The 24608-nt window shown below is 37.4% G+C and overlaps 1 long non-coding RNA gene across 2 annotated transcripts in view; it reads left to right on the top strand.

Moving 5' to 3' along the window:
* Positions 1-1212: 1212 nt before the first annotated feature.
* The window catches only part of LOC106629284 (uncharacterized), a 154715-nt gene continuing 131319 nt past the window's right edge, over positions 1213-24608 (top strand). The window contains exon 1 of one of the 2 annotated variants that reach the window (XR_012582706.1): positions 1213-1344. This is a non-coding gene — a long non-coding RNA (uncharacterized LOC106629284). The remainder of the gene's footprint in view (positions 1345-24608) is intronic. The other variant, XR_012582704.1, reaches the window with a different exon arrangement.

Genomic DNA, 24608 nt, shown 5'->3' with positions numbered 1-24608 from the left:
TGAATCTCACTGAAACCACTTGCTTCTGTTTGCTTGTCATACCCAGTAGAAAGAATCAATATGAAAAAACCTGGCATAACTGGCATGTATTATAAATAAAGCTGTCTTGGGAGCTACATAATGATTTGTCAAAATAGACTTATAAGTGTTCACCATCATCAATCATTTCACTTAATCTTGGTTTAGCAAAAATATATTAACATATTAGCACACAGTATTATGGATGAAAAAGGAACTTTAATACATCTTTGACTTAAACTTTGAAAAATGTAGAGGATCTCAGACTGGAGAAAAATGATATGTGTAACTCAGAGCAATGCAGATTAATAATTTTGTAGCTTTATTTATAGCTGTTGTTCCTTTTGTTTCGCTGATTAATTTGACCAAGTGAACTGCAGGTTTAATTTTCTTTTTTGTTTTATTCAGTCTTAATATGCTGGTGACATATTTATTTGACTATGTACTTAATATTTCATAGAATTGTTCAAGTTGGAAACGACTTTTAAGATTGAGTCCAACTGCTGACCAAACTACCAATCCAAAGCTCAAGCACCCCATCTACACATCTTATAAAAATCTCCAGAGATGGTGACTCAACCACTTCCTTGGACATCCTGTTCCTGTGCTTGACTTTCAGTGAAATAATGTTTTCTAATATGCAGCCTGAACCTCCCCGGGCACGACTTGAGGATGTTTCTGAAGGTCCTATGGTTTGGGAGAAGAGCCTGACCCCCAGCTGGTTACAGCCTCCTTTGCAGGAGTTCTGGAGAGTGCTGCCATCCCCCCGAGCCTGTGTTAGCCCAGGATTACCCCCAGCTCCCTCAGCTGCTCCCAGCAGGACCAGCCCCAAGCCCTGTGTCCTGTCCAGGTCCATCCCCTGCTGCCCTGTGAACTGGGGGCTGCTGGGGGGCCCCGACCTCCTCTTGGGGCCCCCCTGCTTGGCAAAGCCCTCTGTGGGCTGTGCTTGAACTAGGGGGAGAGACTCTGCTAAATTAGACCCAGACTAGTGAAAAACAAAAGGATTGAAAAATAGCTGTAAGGACCCTTCTGAACAGATGGTGTGATTCTGTAAGGGTAATTATATCATGATCCTAATTAATCACAACAGGAATGACCTTTTACTGACTCACAAAATAATTTCATTTAGAGAGTCTTCTGTCAAACTTTGATTTTTATTTTATTTTTGCCTCTTTTTTTTCCTTAGGTCAGATACCCATATGCTCTGTATGCAGTAGAGCAGTTTCAAGAGATAAAATTGTAATCATGTGCTGCAAAGTGCTGCAAAGTTGCCACCAGTAATTGCATCAGGTGAGATCACAGGATTAGAGGTGAACTTTTGAACTGGTGAGTCCAACCCTTTGTCTTCTCTACATTTATCCAATATCTGTGTTGTATTATCCTCCTAATATCAATGAGTTTTGTTTCCCGACAATATATTCATTAATTCAGCAGGTTGGGTTTTTACTAAGGTATTTATCTTCTGGTGTGCCATGAGGAAATTTGATCATTTTATCTGGAGTCTGGGTTAAGATATGTGCTTCTAATCATAAGTCCCAAATAATTTCTTTGACCATTTCTGTTAAGAGTATCTCTGGGGTTTTTCTGTTTAATACCTCTCAAGACTGGTTGTACCCTTGTGGTTAGGACTTTATTTCTTCAAATATCAATGCACAAATGCTATCTGGTTATTCACTTTAGTGCATTTTTTGCTCTAATTATGCCTATTGGGAACTTCAACTGTTATATCTTAAATGTCAAAATACCACGTAAGTTACTTCTTCCTATGGGAAAATGATTGTTTACTACTCTGAAAAGTCATGAGATGTGATGATCAAACTATGAACAGAGAAAACACAACTAAAGCAAATATTTAATGTGAATTTTCATTTAAATAAAAACCACTCTATAGCTCTGAGGGGGTTTTGATTATTTTCCCCTGTTTTTTTCAGTTGTTTTTTTCCCTTTGTTCTTTTTACTTTGATCAAGTGTTCTCAAGGAAATGACATGAAGTGTATGTAGTTGTTGCTCTGACTATGCTTTTTTGTTGTTTTTGTTGTTGCCTATTGTCTGTTTTAGTCTGAAACTCCCCAAACTTTTAAACACTGCAGCATAATGACCTGGTCAAATGAAGTACTTCAATCCTTCATCCAGTGACTACTAACAATGAGACATAAATGCTGTAAAAAATCAAACCCCTTGGGGAGACAAGCTGTTTTTGCAGAAAAGGGAGCACTGTGCCATTATGTGCTTCATAATCCTTCTGTCATTTCTAAAAGTGCCAATATAAAAGTGAAACAGAAGGAAATGTGCTGAAGTACATTTTGTGCATTCCAGGTGTTTCACTGAGTGACAGAGGAAAGCATTCAGCTGTGTGTGTTCTTGCATTTCTACATGGGTAACACTAAAATGTTCTGAGAATCACAGCAGCTCCCAAACAATGAGCAAAGAAAGTGTTTTCTACATGAACCCATTATGCACACACATAGCATATATAATTTTATTTCTTTGATCTTCCGTTAATTTTGGCTCTAGTGCACATTCTCCTCTGTCAGAGCTGCAGAATTCTGCTTGCTACTGTTTATATTTCTCTTGTGTCATGGGGGGGGGGGGTCTTTAGGAAGCAAACTTTCCATCTCTGAATTAGAGAAAAGAGGCCACAACAGCTGTTCCTGTTTGGTAGCTTTTGTCTTTTAGGTCTTTTAGGAAGTATTGTACATTTTCTTTCACAGATTTCCCAAAACGTCTCCTTGGTTTGATCCCTCACCTGTCTAGCATAGTAGAAATCTGATTTCTTTTTTATTTGTAGGTGACATGACAGTAGAATAAAGTTATCTGCTTTTGATTTCTGTTCCCTTTTTATTTTTTCACTTTTTTAAAAAAATAGCTTTGTTTTTAATTCAGTGCTTTTTATTCTCTTTAGGGCTTTTTTTTTTGACTCAGAGCAGAATGCTTATACTTGAATAAATAATTTTTATTATTTATTAATAATAAAATTAATAAATTAATTTTTGAACATTTCACAAAGGGGGACTAATTTCCCATTTAAGGAAAAAAGAGCTTTTAAATTAGATGTCAGTTTAAATAGCAGATTTTTTTTTCAAAATTGAGAAACTTCTTTTTTGAAGAATGATAATTAACTATAGCTGGGAAATATAAAACTTGGGTCTTCGTATTGGTATTTATGCAAATTCCCTCCCTCAGATTAAGAACCTGGTAAAATCTCTTAAATAAAACTTGGAAATGTCCATGTATAATTTGTTAAAATCAAACAATGTGTCTATAATATGCATAGAAATTAAAGCTCTTTTTATCTTAGTGTTTTAAAATACTCTTGATTTTACTAAAGAGCTTGGTTAAAACTGTGGATTGATTTGAATAGCTTTCATCTCTCTGTAATCTCTCTTGCCTATTTCCCTGAAACTGAAGCAAAGTTTTGTTCTGAGGTGCTGGAAGTATTTAAGGCTGCTCAAACCCTGTGCGTGGATGCAATGCGAGTGCACCTGCACCTCATGGATGGTAATGGGGTTTGATTGTGCCTTTGCAGGATCAGTGGCTGCCCCTTGCAAATGCTTATTTACTTGCTGCTTGTTTTTGCAGTGAAAAGTTGTTGCATCACTGCAGTGTCATATCATGTTCTCTGTGCTCTTTTCATACTCTCTGTCAAGGCAATAACATTAATTTGTGTCTATTTGAATAATACTCATTGTCACATGGAAAGAGATCTCGAGACAAGCAAGGGATTTGTTTAGCAAAAAACACTTTTAAGAAATGGCAATTTGGAGAGTCTTCATTTAACAGGAAGGGATCAGAGTGGCTAAGCAATTCAAATCCATGATTTTTTATCTCAGTGTGATCATTTGCTAACACGCTGGGCATAGGATAGATGAGATTCAGCTTCCATGGTGCAATCGAAATGCTCCATAAATACAAACTTTGTCTCAATTTCTGATTGCTGATTCCAGCTTTTTTATTTGTTGAGTGATCCCGAGTTCTTCAATGCTGTTTGTGCTTGCTGCAGGAATGCTGTTTGTGCCTGGGGCTTTGTCTTTGTTCTTGACGCCACTGGCACACAGAAATGAGCCTTTCAGTTACACCAAATACATCAGCCCTAAGCTAGAGATTCCACTTGTGAAGCTGTTGCTGCAGGAATGTGATTCACAGCAGTGAGGAAGGTTGGAAGAGGAGGCAATGAGATTTGACTGCTGTGACTGAGGCTGCTGTTGGAGCTGCCCAGGCTGCAATTAGTGATATAGAATTCAAAGCTATTCTTCTTAATTAGGCAAAAGATCAGAGTATGATGCAGGCAAAATTGGATCATTTTAAGAACTTTTAGGGGAAAAAAACCCTTCTCTCCAAAATGAACCCCAGAAATCCATCACCAGACTAAAAAGCCTCGATCACCCTGCACTTAAAAATTCATGAATTAAGCTGAAGTGATTAGACAGGGGAAAAAAGAGATACTTTTAAATTATTCAGGATCAGCTACTTACGTACCCCTGAAAATGCAGATGCAGCACCAGGAGGTATCAGCCCTATAGGGTTTTTTTACATAAGTGTTGTGACATAAGCACTGAGTAGCCATTTTAAGGGCACCCTTTAGAATGAAAAATGAGCATAAAGTAGAACTGAAAGGTGGGCAAGTATCATAACCAGTTTTATTTTACAGGGAGACCAATAGCTTTCCTTTCTGAAGTAGGAAAAACAAAGCATGAAAGTGGATTTGATTAGTTTTTATATGTATCCATAATTAAGTATGACATAAAAAAACCCAGTTCCTATTTATTTAACTAGGAACCAACACTGACACCAGTTTGTCATACATTATAAATATACTCAGAAGCTAACAGAAATTCTGCTAAAGCAGAGTTCACAGTTAGGAGATCCATGCTACAGCTTGCTGGCAGTCTTCAAACTGTATTTATTTCAGAGTAGCAGTGAGGCCAAAGAGCCAAATATTAGCACATTATCAGGAAATATTACAGGGATGTCAGTCTGGTACCTAAGTACCAAGGGATGTCAAGCAGGAGGAAACTGCATAGCCCTAAGCTCCATCCTTTTATATATAAAAGCTGTTCTAACTGGGAAGATGAAGTGCTTTGTGTACAGATTAAGGGCTATTCTGTTTTTTCTAAGCATATGAAAACATTTCTTGTGTTCTAGAACTGGAAGCCCCTGAGGAGAATTAGTCACTGTTGAATAAACCAGCCTGCAAAGTTTGATGAAAATGTTTTGATCAAGACTATGACACTTCAGTTTTTCCTTTTCAATAGACAGTAATATGTTAGGAGTTGTCCTAGCATTTTTACCATCTTATTTCTGCCAAGGTTTTGTAAATATCAGCTACTCCAAACTGTGCACAAAAACCTGTCTATTCATCACTGTCTTCAGTTCTGATGACAAACAGTTTCTGCTTCTTGCAAGGGGTCGTGCTAAAGTTTTGTATGTGGTGAGGTGACCTTTTAAAGGCTCAAGTGTTTCACATTTTCCTTGGTTGTTGTAGCTATCCTTCTTCAGAAGTTTGAAGTCTTCAGTTTGAGGAGCTTTGATTTTTATAGAAACTACTCAGGAAGGCTTTAAAAGCATTCTGAGCTATCAGGATATATGATATTGTGTCTTTTTTGCTGTTGTTGTTCATTTAGGTCCACTGAAGACTTATGAGTGTCTTATAAAGGGCTAAGGATAATCTGACTTTCCTGTAAAATAACTTTTATTATTTCTTACTGTAGTAAGCTTAGTAATTTGTCAGAGTGAGTTGTGTTTTTTTAGCTGATCTTTCTGTTCTGGCATCTTTATTGAGAATTTTCAGTTGACACTCAGAAGGATAAAAATGTTTATACATAGAATCAGTTTCAGGGTGCTTGAAGGAAATAGATGATGTATGTTAATTAACTAGGGATGTCAGAAAATTTTGATAAGGATTTAGTGGATTCAGGCCTCCTTGATGAATTTAAATTTCAATGGAAGTTTGATCAAACCAGGAGTAATTATAAAGCAGCAATAATTCAGCTAATGTTGATAGCAATTCATTTGGTATTAAATAATTAGAGATCTCTGATTCTTTAAAACTGCAAAGATTTCATTGATAAATAGCAGTTATGCAAAACAATTGCTATTTTAATTTGTTATTATATCTGGAGTAAGACAAACTTAGTGGCATATAAACTTGTAGGAATTGCCCTAGGGAAGAGGAGCTAGATTGGGATACATTTCATTTTTTATATGGTGGAAAGTGCATCCAATGGCCAAATTCTCTCCTGCTTTATCTACTGTGAAAGAAAGAAATACTTGAGGTTTGGACAGTGAATATTGACTCAGGATTCCAATTAGATTTGTGGATCAATTACAGACTTTCTGTGCTGCTGCAGCAAGTAATTTAAGTGACACTTTCCTTCAGCTGCTCCTGTATATAATGCTTTGCTGAGGCATTGCAAAGATAAAATCCACTACTAATTTGTGAGCTGCATTGATTCTGCAGTGTGAGGGCATATTATCCCATAAATGAGTTGTTAGAAATCAAATTATATAAAATTATTTAAATGTAATTATGTATTATCTAATTATATTTTCCTGAAGAACTTCACAAAGACAAACTCTTAGTTCCAGAAATTAAACATGTGTGCTGGGTGAAGGAGAACTGAGACTGAGAGCCAGTAAAGTGTTGAGTTGGGATAAAATAACTTTGAGTATTCCTTAGAGAAATGCAAGTTTCTTTTAATTCAAAAGAAATGTGAAACATAGCCTGCAAATTCAGTGTGTTTTATTCAGAAGTTCTTCTTTGAATATATGTTCTTATTTAAAAATGGAGTGATTAATATATGCTTTAATGAAATATGCCTTGGGATGTTTTCTCGACTTTTATTTTCTCAGGCATGAGTATTGATTGGCTGTTCTCCATCACGGAAGGAAGTGCTCTGAGTTGTGTCTCAGCCACTGGATGTATAGAAATGGAGGAGACAGCAGCCAGATTTCTAGAGATAATGACATGCTTTCAGGCCTTCCTAACAATTGCCAATATTAGTTTGTGCTTTCTGAGGGTGTAGCTCCGTGAATTTCATGAGCCAAAGGGTTGTAGTAAAACACAGAAAAATCTATAACATTTTCCCTGTTACCATTTTTGTGTGAAAAATATTCTTTGCTCTTCTACTTTTTTCCTTGTTTTTCCATGTTGTGTTGTGTGGTCTTATTTTGTGGAGGCTTATTATTTTCTCTGTTTTGCAGCTTGGTAGTTAAATGCTTAATCAAACTCTAAATCAGATTGTGATTTGTTTCTCAGTAAGAGATACTGGTAGTTTTAAGTTGCAAAGAAAATGTGTTCTAGGCTCATAAGGAATGATTGTATCAAATAATATCCTAATTAAGATGTTACAGAACATTTTGCTAATTACCTGTTTGTAGTCATAAAAAAATTTGAGTTGGACTGAGGAGCTGCCCTGAATTACTTTCAACTCCAGTGTTATATTTTATCAGTGCAATCATGAATTCTGCCATAAGATGCAGAGCTCTGTGCTGTAAATATTAAAAAAAATCATCTTCATTCATCCAGGGACACACTTAAAAAAAAATGATTAGTTCTTGCCGTGCTTAGGAAGGGACTTGGGTATTAGGCATTAGTTGGAGCTTTTTCATTGCAAATAGCACCACTGGATGACATCTTTAAGCATAAGAATAATCTTTTGATTTGGGGACTCAGAGAAATATGTCCCATGTATGGAATACCCACTGCATGGAATAAATTCTGTAAAATCACTCTTTTTTACATGGTAAATGTTACAGAATGGCAGAGAACAGATTTTGAGGTCTGCTGTTTTCCTCTGCCATAAGGCAGAATAAATTGTCTTATTAATTTCTTCTTTTGTTATTTCTGATACATTTGTCAAAAGTTTCATTTTCTTATGCTCATATGAACAGTGTAGAATCCACATAAATATTGTCCAGTAAGTCACAGGTACTCTATAGGTGTTCAGTAGAGGTAGCATTAAACCCAAACCCCTCATTTAAGCATTTGCAGCCCAAAATGCCTAAAATGGCTTTAGAAAAGAAGCACAACAAGATAATTTAAGAAGGATTGGGGCCAAGTAAAGGTGCAGAGCTCAGTGCACATCTCTGGTAACCTCTCCATGGCCATTTTGCAGTGTTTCATTATAGGACATGTGGTTGTGATAAGCTTGAATACAGATATTAAGCATAGAATCTGTAATTCTTATTTATGACTGCAATCTTGGCTTTAGGGCAACAGTAGCTTCAGTGGCAAAGAAGGATAAAGAAAATTGGGAGGTGGTGTAATGAACACATTTCCCTATCGGGGTTGAAAGAACTGACTTAGAATGTGTAAAACTGTGCCCTTCCAGTCCAGAGCTGGGCGAATTGACAATTTCCAGGCAGAATCAGCTGAAGGTTGGTTTTTTAAATCCACCAGACTCTGTGCTAGCCTCAAACCACTTGTATGGAAGCCTGGTATGTGGTACCCTAACGGTGCTGACTCCAGCGAGATATAGATACCAGGGAGTCTTTTAGGGACAGACCTGTCAAAATATTTCATCTGTGCTTTACACATCTCTGCTTTCATCTTGAGCTGAGACTGACATCTGTCAGATTGTGTGCTATGGGAGAAATGTGATTTAAAGGTTGTAAGAGTGAATGAGATTCTAGATTTCAGATGTAAGTGAATGGGAAGGTCCTTAAACAAGTAAATGAATTAGGTTTTCACTTCAGCTTTTTGAGAAATGCTTATGAGGATTAACAGTTCTAAATGAAGAAGAAATAAATGGAGAAATATAGATTCATAATTTACAGCAGCAAATGGCTGATTAAATTGATGAATGCCACAGTCAGGGTTGCTTTGTTCTACTGATTACACATATCTGCTTTGTACTTGGAACTTTATTATAATTTGGTATCAATAATATTAAGCATGGTTTCATAAAGGAGTAGTTGTACCAGTATCTAATGGGGTAGAGAAAAATCAGTATTAATATTGCAATCAGTAATTTTCAATGTTGGAATTGAAAATTTAAAAAAAAAGTATTAGCTGGTATTATTTGTAAAAGAAACAGTTTCTGTGTGAGGTTTATCATATTTAGCACCAAACTTTAATATCATCTTGCTTCACAAAACATAGGGATTGGATACTAAGACAGTAAATGCTTTTGGTTAAGTTTAAATTTAATTTGGTATTGTAGACATGAAAACCTTTGTTATAATACTAAGTTTACTGCTGATAATTGTTTATAGTAATGCATATTGAAAGATTGAAAATACAGTTACATTAGCAATGATGTATCTCTAAAATTAATGTCTCTGAACATTCATGGGCAAACCTGTATTACTCAGATTCAATGTAGGACCAGGTTATGACTATTATAGATCTGGGGAATAATCTTTCTTTGCACTTTCTTATTGAAAATGTGTGTATGCATATTATGTATATGTAGCTCATATGCCTACAGTCCATATGTGCCTCCTGCAGATTAGGATTGCTCACATTCTTAAGATCCAAACTTTAAGAAACAAAAGTATTCACTACTTGTACACTTATACTTTATGGAAAACTTAGGATAAGTTCATTGCTGGGCAAGGCTTGAGCCTAACTGAGCATTGTATATGGGCTGCTGTGTTCAGCAGTACATGAGCTGTCTGCCTGGCTGACCTGCCACTTGCTATCAGCTGTCTGTCCTCTTGTGCTCACAGAGGATGAGAATTTGAGTGGTGTGTGACAAGCAGAAATGTTCTTCTGATGTGTCTGATTTAAAAAAAAATATTTTTCTCCTAACGAGGTTAATGTTCTAAACTACTTCCACATGAAAACACACACACTGAGCCCAATACTGTAGGAAAGTACAGAACAGTGAGACTATGATTCTGAGAAGTTACCAATAGAGAGACAGAAAGTATGAGAATTTTTTGAGTGTTTGCAGTGTTTATTGAACTGCTAGAATTAAGGAAAAGGTTGAGATGAAGAACTGTTACTGATATTACTTCAGAAAGTTGCAGAGGTGTTGGTGGGAGAAGTGTGGCAACATCTGAACTTTCTGAAATAGTGAGCAAAGTGCTGTTATAAAACCAATTCTGGGTGGACTAACTGTGCTTATTGTATTGCAATCCATGAGCTCAGGTGGGAGTGCATTGCCACATATTTGGTTAAAACCACCTCTGCTGACATTTTGCAATGAAAAGAATCATCATAGCAATCTAAGCTGGCTCCTGTTCCCCAGTTCTGAACTTGGCAGCTGCCACCTCACTACTGTGGTTATTGAGCAGAAGATGTGTAACTTCAAGACTTTTCCTGGAGGTTCTGTGGACTGGACACATTATTGCTTTCTTCTGTTGGTGTTGGGTTGTGTTCCATGCTTGTAACCACATGCAGACCTTGGGTATGGTCTGCTATATTGCTCTGGTTCTGTTTTTTGGGTTTTTTTCCTGTCTGCCTCTCTACTCTTTTTCTCTGAGTTATTTTGTAATGTAAAGACAGACCAAAACTTCAACAAGAAACAGCAGAGCTGCCTAACCTGAAAACATAAGACCAAGTGTGGAACTACAGAAACTTCTCAAGCTATTTTTCAAGAAGTATAAAAGAAAATGTGTTTGGTGACAGGGACTCTTTGTACACTTGGAAGAGGGAGTTTAATTTGGAAATACGTGAAGAATGCCTGGTGAGGGATAAATCTATATCATGCAGATAATGAGTTCATGCAGATTCAGCAAAATTTGCCTTCCAGACAAAAACTGCAATATAAGCTTTTAGTTTTCCTTTTGCAGAGGTAGTTTTGCTGGAATCTCATTTCTAACAAATCTTATGTTGTTTACACCTACAGTTTTTGATCTTGTGTCCATATACCAGCTGTCAGGAAAGCACCAAGCCCACAAATTACTGATTAGACATGAGGCACAAAGAACACAAGCTGCTACTGTTTGGAAAGCTCAGCACTCTTTGCAAAGACTTTGCCCCATTTGAACTGTACCAGTTTTACTTTCACTAATGATATATTGTATAGCTTGTTTGGCAGCGTGGGAGTTTATCATAAGTTTCTCTTTTGTTCAGCCCTGAAATTAGGCTAAAATATGTAATTACAGTTACTTGTCATCAGAGGTCGTGTTTTTCAATAGAGAAAGTGCTGCAATGCCTCTTAAATAGTTTCTTGATGATAATTTGTATCAGCTGCCCATAAGAAGCTAGTGTGATCATGCTGCCTCAAAAAAGCTTTTTATCAAAGGTTAGAAATAATCTTTACCATTCAAGAGACAGTGAATTTTCAATGAAGATGATCAGATCTTTGCAGTCCGTTTGCCAGTTTGCTCAGGTGTTGGGTAGGATTTGGTGGCAGCGTTTTTTGCCATTACTAGCCTCAGCTTTCAGGCAGCAGCATCTGCTTTATGAAAGAGGAAACAGAGCCCTGTGTCAGGAAATCCTTTGTAAATATTGGAATATATGATGCATTTTTCATACCATGCGAGCTCAGTTTGGTCTCTGCCAGCCAAAGCCTCAAAATGGCGAGCCTGCAGCAGATGGCCTCCCAAACCTATCATTTGGCACCTGCATGTGTAAGAGATCCCTAAATTCATAAGTTTGCTCAAAACCTGGTACTCTTCCACATTTTCTTGGAGCAGAAGAAAGTTTGGAAGGTTTTGTTCAGGTTAACAGTTGCAAGATTAGATCATGGTTGGTTAGATTTGTGTGAGTGACTGTTGTGTTTAATCATTTTATAGATAAGTGAAAACCTGGGGAGGCAGGGGAGGACAATGCATTTATGCAATCCTGAATCTTTTCTTCACTTAAGTAAATAAAACAGTGATTAAACAGGAGAATACAGAGGGTTTGGGTATGTGGGTAAGCAGCAATTTCCATTACATAAGTAATTAACTTTGTTATGGAATATGCTTAGTTAGAGACCTGAGAATTTCTAATAATTAATGCACCAATTTCATTATGTAGGCAAAAATATAGACTCTTTCTAAGACAAGCATTTTTCTCTTTGTTAGCATGATTATTTTTTCCTATGGAACAAGAAATACTTTCATATCTTGTTTCTGACAATAAAAATATGTTATTTGTATCTGAAATTTTTCCATAGACAGTAAACTTACTTTGAACCTATACTTAAAATGTGTTGTTTTGTCCAATTTGCAGTACTCTTGAAATTTAAAAATCTATCCCTGCTCTTGAAGATTATTTATAGCAATTGATAAAACACTTAGTGCTGGCATTTAGATTAAAAGTACCTTGAGTTACATTTGTCTTAGCATTATTGTTTTGCAAAATTGCACTGGGAACGCAGGTTTTCAAGAAAAATTGTCTGGCTATATAGGGTCAGGAATTGAAAGGGAAAAATAGATGTTCTAGAATGATTTCTGCAGGTACCTGTCTGCAGTGGCAAAGCATACAAACATAGTACAACAGCAGCACAGATACCAGTGGTGTGACTAATGAGTCTTGATAGGTGTGAAGTAAATGAGGGATATACAAAAATCCTGCCTCTGTGGACTAGAAATTGAGTTCTGATTTTGATTATATCTTTGCCAACACTATTTTTTATCAAGATGTTTTATAATAAAGGAAAACATCAAGGTTGTTCTTTTTCCCTTCTGTTCTGTCAGTGCTTTAACATCAGGAGAAAGTAGCTGCTTATTGACTTTCCAAATAGGGAAGTTCAGCATGCTGAGAAGCACTTGCTTGAGAGCTGAAAGAGGGAAAATCAATAAGGAAATGAGGAAGTTGCCATTTCTAGTACTCCATTAGCTGCTGTGTAATAAGATCTCATCAAATAAATCTTATCAGTAGAATAAATGCATTTAAGAGCAGAAAATGTCACAAATTATGAGAGTTAGGAGTGTGGTTTTCTGGTATCTCATGTATAAACAGTTTAACCACTGCTGAAGGAATTGGTCAATATGTGAAGCACCAGTGCATGTGACTGGACAGATTGCTATTGATTTTGGTAAGGTTTGGGTCAGGCTTTAGTAACCAAAAAGATCAGAATCACTCAGCTGAAAATGAATGATGATGTAGGCCATATTTTCTCATTCATTTTCCTATTGAATAGAGGGAGAGAGAACAGAGAGAGAAGATTAAAAAAGTAGGCAGTGAAGCTTGGAATTTCTGGTATGCTGCTTTATTTTGATGTGACATCCAAATGAGGGTGATATTTTGTATTACTGTAGGATAAACAAAAGGATTGATTTATTTCACTCATTAATATAATCCACGTTTATTGGAAGGATATATAGTAAAAACATCAACAAAGGAGTGAGTTAAGTGGGGAGAATCACAAATCTATATATTTGATATTAATTTCATAGTGTTTAACTTTATTGTAGGAGTTGCATTTAGCTGATAGTTACCACCTCAATTCCTGCTGCTTTTCCCTACACAGACACTTGTTTGTTGGTCAGCTGGAGCTGGTGATTAAATAGTGGTTAAATGATGGTCAAATAGTGTTAATCTTTCCTAGACTGTAATTTTTATATATTTTTTAATTCCTTCCTAGTGGTACAGAAGAATTCTTATGTTCTTGGGTGTGATTTTTTTAAATACTTGTTTATAAACCTTCATAACTAATGCAAGATTGCTCTCATCTTCATCCTGCCTTTGTGATACAGGGTGCACATTCCTTGCAGTAAAGATGATATAGTCAGCTGAGATTACTCTTGCTTCCACTGATGTCAGTGGGGTTTTTCTATAAATATGTGTGGAACTGCTTATGAATTAAGAAACAATCTTCTTACACTGACAAATAATTTATTAGGTCAGTCTAAATCAAACTACTTGGGAGACTGACATTTGCCATGTTATGTCATTAATAAAATAATGGATATTAAATTGAGTACTGTTTTGCTATAAGGATATTCACACTGTTTTTCTGTGTTGTTTTCTTCTGTTCATGAAGTGCTTCATAATTGAGTTTCTACTAATTTTATATTCATAAAATTTTAATTATATGGGCTTCCCTCCTGGCATGCATTAATGTGGTAGCACCTACAAAGCTAATGAAATATCTATTCTGATAATGAATTTCAGTCACTGTTGGAATAAAAGTATTCTAGATCAATCAGAATATCACTCTAACTCATGTTTTCTAGGCCATGGCAGTCTCAGGCTTTAGATTTAGTGTAAAATTTAATGCAAATTGAGCTGGGAATCAGCTCTGGGAGTAGAAATACTAACTTAAGACTTGTTCCCCCCAACTTTTTATGCCCAGTGTTCAGGCTTACAGAGCCTGCTGTTGGCTCCAGTGGGAAAGATGGGGAATAGTTGTTCCCAGTTTCTGGACAATAGATGGTTGGCACTGCCCTCAGTGGTACTGATGAAAGTTTGGAAAGTGCACATAAAGGAAGGTGTTAGAGGCAGGTCTGTCTATTCTTGTTGCCTTGGCAGGCTCCTTCCTGAGCCACTTCCAAGCACATTGTGGCTGAGCCTTTGCTTCCTTTGGCAATGGTGCTAAGAGTGAGTTTTTCTGCAGCCCTGTGAACCACTCTGTCCCTGCCTGAGCCAGTGCTCTGTGCCTCAGAGATGTCCTTCCTGCTGGGGCCAGCTGCCTGAGGCCAGCCACAAACCCAGAGGGTGAGTGAGCACCTTGGGGTGATGCAGGAGCTCAGTGTCAGCAAGGACAGGCACCCCCTGGGTCCAGCTGGGCCTCCTGGGAATGCACCAGCAGAGCTCAGGTTTGTCCTCTGAAAGGCTTCAGCACTGAGTGAGAGGTGAGAACACACAATTCTTAAACCCAGCTCAGTTTTTGGTGAGCTGGACCTGGTCATGTGGATGCTGTAGGCACCTGACTCTGTAGTGACCTTGTCCATCTCCTGGCTGGGCTGAACTCACCTACCCCAGATGCTTTCCAGGCAGGACCTGGCCCAGGGCTCTGCCACCCCTTTTGGGTGCCATGGGACTGAAATAGTAATTATGACAGAACTTAACTTCCAAGACCCTAAATCCTTTATTTGACCTAGCTTTTGCTTTCAATACAAGGAGGTGAAGAATACCAGGTATACAATGGCGAAGGAAGAAAGGTGTTGGTGCAGGCAGAAGCTGGATGTCTCCAGCCATTAGGCACTGTCAAGAAGCCTGTGAGGTATCTTGCTTCAGGCTGCCATAGTCAGAATTTCTTTTTCTTGTATTGACAGTGTCTTTTTTTTTTTAATATATAATCAAACCTTGACATTTTATTTGAAGAAAGAATGTAGAGGAAAACTGGATCTATAAATTCACTTTGACTCCTTCTTGGTTTTGTCAGGGCATAACTTGCCATTCAGCTGAATGTTTAATGTGTCTTTCACTTGTAGGCTTTATTGAACTGCTATTTCTAGATGATTGACAAAAATGTATTTTACTTGCATTTGATTTGAAAAGGACAATTCTTATTTTCAAATTATATTGTCAGAATACTTTCATTCTCCATGCTTAGAGGAGAATGGGAAATGATTCTCCCACCCCCTCCCATTGTGGATGTAAATGTGTATATTTCTCTGTGTGTGCATATATATGCATACACAAAGAATGTCAGAGAGCTGTTGTGAGCCACAACTCTTCCAGCAGTGTAGAGAAATGTCTTTTAATATTCTCTTCGTGGTGGTTGTTACCCAACACCAGCAGGTGAATGTCTTTGAGGCTGAAGTCCCTGACTTTTGCATCTCCTCTGCAGGAAACCTTTCTTTTATCTTCAGAAATGTACATGGGTATGTGACTGTAAGGGGACTTTGTACTGTGTTTGTGTGGTAAAATTTTGGCAGCAGGAGGCTGCAGGGGTGGTTTCCAGAGGCTTCCCCCATGTCTGACAGAGCCAATTGCACCTGGTTCCAGCACAGTGCCACTGGCCAAGGCTGAGCCCAGCAGTGATGCTGGGGGTGCCTCTGGGATTCTGTGTTCAGGAAGGGGAAATTTACTGTGCACAAACAGCTGCAGCCCAAGGGAGGAGTGAGAATGAGTGAGAGAAACACCCTGCAGACACTGGCCAGTGCAGAAAGAGGGGAAGGAGGTGCTCCAGGTACCAGAGAAGAGTTCCCTGGAGGGGGAACAATGTGTGCAGCCCATGGGGAACAGATAACAACCTGCAACCCCACCCTGCAGCACTCTGCTCCTGAGGGATTCTCTCCTGTGGGAGGGACCCACACTGGAGCAGGGGGGAGAGTCTGAGGAGTCCTCAATGTGTGATGAACTGAGCACAACTCCCATTCCCTGTCCTGCCACTGCAGGGGAGGAGGTAGAGAAATCAGGAGTGAAGCTGAGCCAGGAAGAAGTGGGGAAAGGAGAAGGAAGGTCTTTTTAGCATTTGACTGGTAATAACTAATTTCCCCAGGCTGGATCCATCTTACCTGTGATGGTTTCCCTGACTGTTTTTTGATCCACAAGCCTTTTTGTCTTTGTCTCCCCTGTGCAGCTGAGGAGAGGAGGGATAGAGCAGCTTTGAGTGGGCATATGGAGTCCAGCCAGGATTCAACACACAACAATGTCAAAAGCTGTATGAAGAGTAATACATTTATTTTTCATTCCAGAATTAATATGGTTTGACTTTGAAATAGTTGAATAGAAACTATTGTGTACACAGTAAGTTATATTTAAGTTAATTTTTAAAACCACTTCCGCCTCTGGAGTTGTGAGGTGTACTTCCAAATCTAGATTCATTAAAAACATTGCTCTACATCAGGAATCTCAAGGAAAACATGAGCAGTGTCATATGGGCTTGAGAAGCACATATTAAATAGTTATTCTTATTTTTCTAAATGGAAATATTTTCATGTGTGTGACCTATTTCTTTTAGACCTTTCAGTTACTAGTATAATTTTTCCATGACTGATGGACTGACATTAACACAACATTAATATCAATAAAAAATCAAGATGGTAAATTATGAAAAGGTGGAAACCTTTTTCCTGTTTTTGTCAAACTAAACTTATATGAAATGTATTCTATCTTTACTACTCTTCTGAGACTTTATTTTATTTGGGGAATACAGTTTACTGAGAAACAGAAGAATAAAGTTTTAATTTGTTTCTTCTTATAAGCAAAACTGCAGTTTGCTGTGCTAATTAGAGCAGCTGGATTACACAGCCTGCCTTAAATCCCAGAGGAAATCAGGAAAAGAGGCTGAATTTAAGTATTTTTTACTGTCTCCAAGGTTTTAAATTAAAACCTCTTTTGGTTAATGAGAAAAGCTTAGAGATTCAGTTTTCATTTGGGGAAGGAGTGATGGGAAATTCTTCCTTATTCATATTTGTCTCAAAGCATGGCCTTTTGGTTTAGAAAACTACCACAGTCAAATAGTGCCCAACAGTACTTTTAATTTTATTGGAGCAGGCTGAGGTCTCTGATAGATGCCTGAGCACAGAAGGGAATAGAATATAGAGAAGCTCTTGGAGAAATAAAAGATGTATTGGTGCTCTCAGGTCTTTTAACAGATGTATGACTTCCACCCAAGGTAATTAATATATTAAAAATCTCCACTTTGGGAGATGCATTTTGGTGTCCTAACAGATGCTGATTATACTAAGGGTCTTTATTTTAATGATTTTTCACTTTAAGTTCAAATCTTAACTACTCTGATTTTTTTTTCTCCCTATCTTTTTAAGTCTGACTGTACAAGCCTGGTTTAGTGATTAAAAAATACACTGTCCCAGCTTCTGAGGTTTGATTTGAAACTTTTTATTATGAATGGCTTGACTGCAATGTAAATGTCTGGATACTAATGCTTGTCAACCTCAAACACTAGAAAACTTTAATATGCTGAAAAAAACATGGGCTAGGAACAGCCTTTGAAATACTGTGAAAAGAATTTACTTAACTAGTGAAGAGAAAAATGTCAGTTTGTCTTGAATCATGAAAATTAATGAGACTTGCTACATATGTAAATGTATTGCTTCAGAGAATTGTGGCAGAGATCTTCTCTCTCCATCTGCAGTGAGGAGAAAAAATCCATAGAATTTGTTTTAGTGAATCATTAGGGAAGCATATCTAACAGCAATTAATGGATAGCACAGGAAGAGCAGTTTTATGTTAGAGCAACATTTTACCTTCATCAACCAGGTTCTTCTAACTTGTGACCTTCTACTCAAAATACTAGGCTGAACTACATGAGTAAAAGAAACTTATCAAGCAGCAGTCTTATAAATAATCACATAAGATGAATGCATTAAGAACAAATAACTTTACAGTGTAAACCTCTGTATCCCTCTGCTTGGATATCAATACCCATTCCTAGTAAAGAGCATCGTAATACAATGTGTTAATCTTGTGTGAATCATAATTTTTTGTTGTAACTCACCTGATTTCTGATTGCTTGCAATCATATGACTGTGATTATTGAGGCTTAGATCATTTTCAGTTGCAACAAAATGCCAAGTTAATGATAGATCACATGCAGTTTAAAAGTAGCTACAGAGCCGTGAAAAATCAAAATGTGCTAATTGCTTTAATCACCTACTGATTTTCTTAGAATTAATGAAGGCTTAAGTCAGATGTAGTGTAAGGAAATCAAAGTGATTTTATGATGAACCCACTTTGTGCAGGATTAAAACTGCTTGTAGATGTGTGTTTATCAGGTTGCAGACACAGGACTGGCTCTGAGCGAGGCTGCCCAGGACACCAGAGCAGGAGGGGAGAGGACAGAGCTGCTGCCTGGGTGGGTCACAACCTTCACACACAGGGGGTTACCAGGGCTGCATCAGGCAATCACTGTTATTTCCACACACAAGGTGTATTCTGTTCTCTGTTCTATTAAATCTCCAGAGTGGGAATCCTTCTAAAAGCTAAAATAACAGATATGAACTCATGGGGGCTTTCAGAGACATGTGGGGCATGTTGGATTATTTAGGTGGAAGGAGGACCTCACCCTCATGCTGTCCTTACCATGGATTCTCTGCTAAATGGTTCTCTTTAATTAAATAATTTTATTCTATTGAGAGCAAGGGAGCACAAGTTGCACTTTTGACATGCCAGGAAAGCTGAAGGAACAGAAAATTCCTTATGTCCTTTCTGGGATCTCATTATGCAGTCTACCTGGTAATACATCTAGAAGTATTACTTTGAAATACTTAGGTATTTGCAATGTTATTAAAGGCTGCTGCAGCAAATTATACACATTGACATTTTACTATAACTGCTGTAACTACTTGCTGTGTTTGCCTTTCTTTAAATTAATATGTGGTTTCATTTTCTGAAAATTATTTTGTTTGGCAAAATGGGATAAGTTTTTGCACATTAATTGTCAATATCCAATATCCATTTGCAGAGAGGTTTTTGTCAAAAATTTTTATTCAACTTTATCTGAAATTCATTTTATACTGTATTCTTACTTTCAATATTCAGGTAGAAAGCAGGGTTACCCAGAGCAGGTTGCACAGGATTACATGCAGGCAGGATTTGAATAACTCCAGAGAACGAGACTCCACATCTGGGATTTAAATTTGAAGTGGGAATTCCTTGCCTAAAAAAAGTCATTATGACCAATAGTTATAAACTGATGAATCGACAGAGCTCAATATGCAGAAAAGAGCATCTGAAATTAAAAACCACCATGGATCACTTCACCAGCAGGCTAGCATTAAATGAAGGATGCCTTCAAAATTTAATACAAAATTAAGTTTTGCAATTCATTGATAGCAAGTATTCTTAGCATTAAAAAGTCATTACAATTAAGGGTATAGATCTATATAAAAATAAAGTTAACATTTATACTCATGTGTCTAGAATTCAGTGAAGTATTAAGTATTCATCTTATCTACAAACCAGCTAAGGTCCAGAGAAATTTTTTTCATGTTATAGAATCCTAGTGATTTTATAGCCTCATTATATTAGAAATATTGAGTATAATTTTGTGTTAATGATGGAATTGTAACTAGAGAAGACATTGGGATAATGTGCAGTTAAGGTTCTTAATGTGTTAAAGATCCCCACATGGACCAAAGGGATTAAAGAACACCAACCTTAGTTTGTCACAAATATCAAATTAAGGATCTTCATTACCCCAACCACAGAACTGTAGAGTTTAACAACCACTGAGCCTCCATAAGCCCAGGGTGTGATGTGCAGGCCAGTGATGAATCAAACAGAAAATGCATTTGCGGCTGTTTCAGTCCCTGAATTGAGCCTGGTGTGAGGTTAATGCTCATCGGTCTCCAGCACTGGTTGAAGCCTAGCAAGGAATCAAAGAGAAAGCTTTATACAAATTAGCACTAGTTCAGAAACTTGTTTAACAGTTTTGTTAGTCATAAAAGGAAACAAAATTTTACCAGTACTTGTAAAGAAACTTATTATTGGCTGCCTGCCAGAGACAGGCTGGTGATCAGATAGAGCAGCAGCTTTGCCTTTCTGTCAAACAAACCCAGAAGATTTTTAAATCATTAGAAAGTGATTACAGAAAAGCAATGAAAATAGGTAAAAATAACCATTATTCCAGCAGCTGAGGTTTCTGAAATTTGATAGTTCTTATGCCCAGAATATCTTGTACACAGGGAAACCACTGCTGGTGGAACATGAGATTCTAAAGTGGAAGATACTATGGGAGTGCTTTGATTTATAATTAATACAGTGCAAGTGCAGTAGCATGCCAATTCTTTCTGACTGCTTTTACAGAGCTAGGGAACTACAGAGGATACTGAATTTCATATTGAAAAAGGTGAATTCTTGTGCAAATTTACGAAGTGCAACTTTTCATAACACTGCAGACTAAAGCGTGTAGGTCACAATTTTTTATTTTTTAAATCAATCCTGTAATACAGAACCGTGCTTATATCAGCTGATGAGAGGAATCTCACATTGGAAAGCAATTTTACTAAAGGCTTGGTATAGAGAGTGTAGATGTTTTATAGCTGTAGAAGGAAACATGCAGGCAGTGTCACTTGCAGGAAGGTTTCTGATTTGAAGTATTTTGAAATTTTTCCTGGTGTGGCATTACTGTGCTCATGTCTATCCCCAGACAGACAGTGACAAAATAGAAATCTTGCAACTTTAAATGTTGGCACATTCATGTTAAAATCAGAAATTACCAAGAAAATTTAGGAGTAAAAGTTCAAAAGGTTTAGGACTTGAATTGCAGAATTTGCTAGCCTGCAGAAATCTCACCAAAGTTGGGGCAAAATACAATATTGCAAAACTGCATCATGTAAAATTCATATCAGTTATTGAATTTGCCAGTATCTTACCAGAGAATAATCATTTAATCAAGAGTAGAGCTTAAGGGTACTGTGAAACTTTTCTTTTTGTATCATTGTAATGCTTAAAATCAGTCATGAATTACCAATTATTAATTGCAATGCTGAAGAGAGGTGACTTGTCTCAAAATAGGTGCACATGAATACTGGCTTCAAGCTTTGGCTAGTGAGAGCTGATTCAGGTGTTGCAAATTCAGAGAAAGCAAGATTGAAGACAATTTGGAAAAATTCTGAATGTTCCTCATCATTGTGTTGTTTCTTAGGCTTTAAGAAAGCTACCAAAATTCCCTGTGTGCATTTCTCACTAGAGCCATATAAAAAAGACTACAATGTCCAGGAAACTTGTTCATCATTTCATATGTTTCCAAATGCTGGCATTCTACACTTACAAAAAGTAAATTTAGCATGCTACCCACATTTCCCTATTTTGTGATGCTGTTCCATTTGATTCCACTCCCAGCCATGGATATCCCAGTGCTATTAAACACGTATTAATTGGCTCACTTTGCATCCTTAGTCCTGCTGAGTCCCCAGTAAATGTCTCTAAGGGAGAGGCCATCATATTCATGAAAATTATACCCAGGATCCTTTCAATATACTCAAGCTGAATATTTGTTCCTTTAAGGGCTGGAGTACAAAATACCTGAAGCTTGTGCAATGAGACACAATGGCTACCTTTTATACATTCCCTGTTTTCATTTTTCTAGTGCCATTTGTACTGGCTTCAGACTGCACAAAATGTGCACAGGCCTCTATGAGTATTTTCTAGTTGAAAGTTGACTTGGGTTCTGGCCAACTTTAAAGTGTAAAAAGGTAGAAGATAACCTACCTACTGAAAAAACTTGGAAAGGAATATTAAAAGGGCTGGTTTTAGAAATCTCACAGCATTCTGCTCAGAATTTCCTATGAGATGCCATTTCCCTCTGTAACAAAGTCATTGAAGTGGATCAAGAGAGTAAACACATTATTTTTACTGATAATACTTAGTCTAGGATTATATTGAAAATGAGATACATGCTGCATGTTTAATATAGAAGATAAGATTTATCAGTACTCACTTGTTGTAGAGCTTCAGAGTTCCCAGGAAGGTTTTCTTACTTTCTTATCCGTGGTAATAACAAGAACTTGTATTTTGGGGTGGGTAAAACAGACTTCTGGTGCTTGGTGAACTGTAGCGTTTTTTCATTAAGGAACAATGGAGAACAATTTGTCTAAGTGGAGTAATGTCAACTATAATAGCATAGTATTGGCATGTCCTTCTGTGGATAATAAATTGTATTATGATGGACTAAAGGCTAATTTTGGTAGGGTTCATCAGGTAGTGAAAGGGATGGAGTTGTGCTGATTTACAAGGGTCAAGATTTTCCTAATCTGTATAATCAGTCTCTGAGGCTGTATTAAAGTATTCCAGTACTACCACAGTATACCAATGAAAAATAAGCAGGGAATTTATTATCCATGTGGGAAAAGGAAGATGTATTGGGTTTGTGTGGGAAGTTTTTGGCACTGAGTGGTGCTTCATGGCTGGCTTCCGTGAGAAGCTGCCAGAAGCTTCCCCCTTGTCTGACAAAGCCTATGAGAGCTCCAGGATGGAGCTGCCACTGATGCCAAGGCCAAGCTCATCAGGAATGATGATAATGCTTCTGTGGTAACATATGTAAGAATGGAAAAAAAAAACCTGAGTGGGAGTAATTGTGGCCAGAGAAGAGAGAAATGAGAATGTGTGAGAGGAGCAGCCCTGCAGACAGGCAGGGCAGTGCAGAAGGAGGGGCAGGAGGTGCTCCAGGTGCTGGGGCAGAGGTTCCCCTGCAGCCCCTGGTGCTGCCATGGAGAGGCAGCTGTGCCCTGCAGCACAGGGGGGCCTGGCAGCAGGGATCCAGCTGCAGCCCGGGGAGGAGCCCAGGCCAGAGCAGGGGGATGCCCACAGGAGGCTGTGACCCGTGGGAACCCGTGCTGGGACAGGTCTTTCGTCAGGACACATGAGCCCAGGGAGAGAGGAGAGCAAGCTAGAGCAGGGGAAGAGTGAAAAAGAGAGAGCTTTGAGTCTTTTGGCTTTTCTCATTACTGAGTCTTTACTAAAAGGGAACTGTTTGCCCTTTTAAATAGGCAGAAATATTGAGGTGCTCTGCAGTGGTGGGACTTGTTTGGTGTGTGGCAAAAGCATGATGTTACAGTCCTCTGTATGCATCAAATCAGAATTATATCAAGAATATCAAAGTCTAAACTTTTACCAGGATTGCACATGTTTCTCCAGACCTACTGTGATAATTTTAAACATTAAAAAAAGTTTGCTTATTCTGAGGTAAAAAAGTGTATTTCAGAGAAATTTTAGTTTTATTTACCTTCATTCAGTATTACATGCACACACACAAATATACTCATGAGGAAGTGTATTCAAAATAATTATCCCTCACAAAAATGCAACTGGTACTGGATGTATTACTTGAAAGTCTGTTTGTGCTTTCAATTTTCAGTGCTTTGAAAATCAGGTGCTTTTCAAAGTATTATCTGTCAAATATAAATTGTGTAATTAGCACTTGCTGGTTACTGATTAGGCCTTCAAGTTTTGTATTCTAAAAAGAAACTCTTAATATATATGTTAATTATACAGATGTATAAAATCCTGTATAGAATTACATTTGATTATACTCTTGAGTGTTTAAAATATGGAATTAAAAGATGGTAAATATTTAAAAATATAATGCTAGATTTTAAACATGGCATCCCTAATCTCCTACTATTAAATGTAATCTTATACAATATTCTTAAACATGTAGTGCCATCCTCACACCCAAAAATGTCAAATTTCTCAGCCTCCCCAACGACCTATTTTAAACCAATTGTCCATTCCTCACATCTTACAGCAGTACAAGGTCAGGTAGTCCAGAAGCACTCTTGGAATTGAATGAGAGGAGACAGGAAGGACTGAGTCAGATGCACTTTTAGATAATTTCCTTCTTTTATTTTTGCTTGCTATGGTGATTTTTAAATTTTGAATTTTTAATGGTCAGTGTTGCCTCTGCAACACTAAATTGCCATGATTCTTGACACAGTCTTTCACACTTTTAAACCTAAAAAAGTAAAGCAGCCATGGGAAACTGAAGGGGTTTTTCAGAGGTATTTAACTCTTTGTGTATTTCTAATAGGCTTTTGTAACATTGAACATAAAAAGGATAAATTTTAATCTAAAACATCATTACTATAGTATGCAACCTCTGATTTATGACTTTTGTAAAGTTTTACCTCCAACATTTTTATTCTACAGTAGGATATTTATCAAGAAATAAATTTCAATATATTTTTGGTGAGGGAATTATATAACTTTGTAGTTGTTAAAGATATTTCTGTTGCACAGTGAATATGTTGAATTGTCTATGCAGCCTTTTGTATAATCCTACAAAATTGGTATCCTTTTTCAATACCGAGTAAAAGTTTTTCTTTGTATGTATTCACATACTCTTTGGTTGGAGTAG

Source organism: Zonotrichia albicollis, chromosome 14 (assembly GCF_047830755.1).
Source record: "Zonotrichia albicollis isolate bZonAlb1 chromosome 14, bZonAlb1.hap1, whole genome shotgun sequence".
In the NCBI taxonomy this organism is placed as follows: domain Eukaryota; kingdom Metazoa; phylum Chordata; class Aves; order Passeriformes; family Passerellidae; genus Zonotrichia; species Zonotrichia albicollis.
This window is presented reverse-complemented; position numbering and strand designations above follow the sequence as displayed.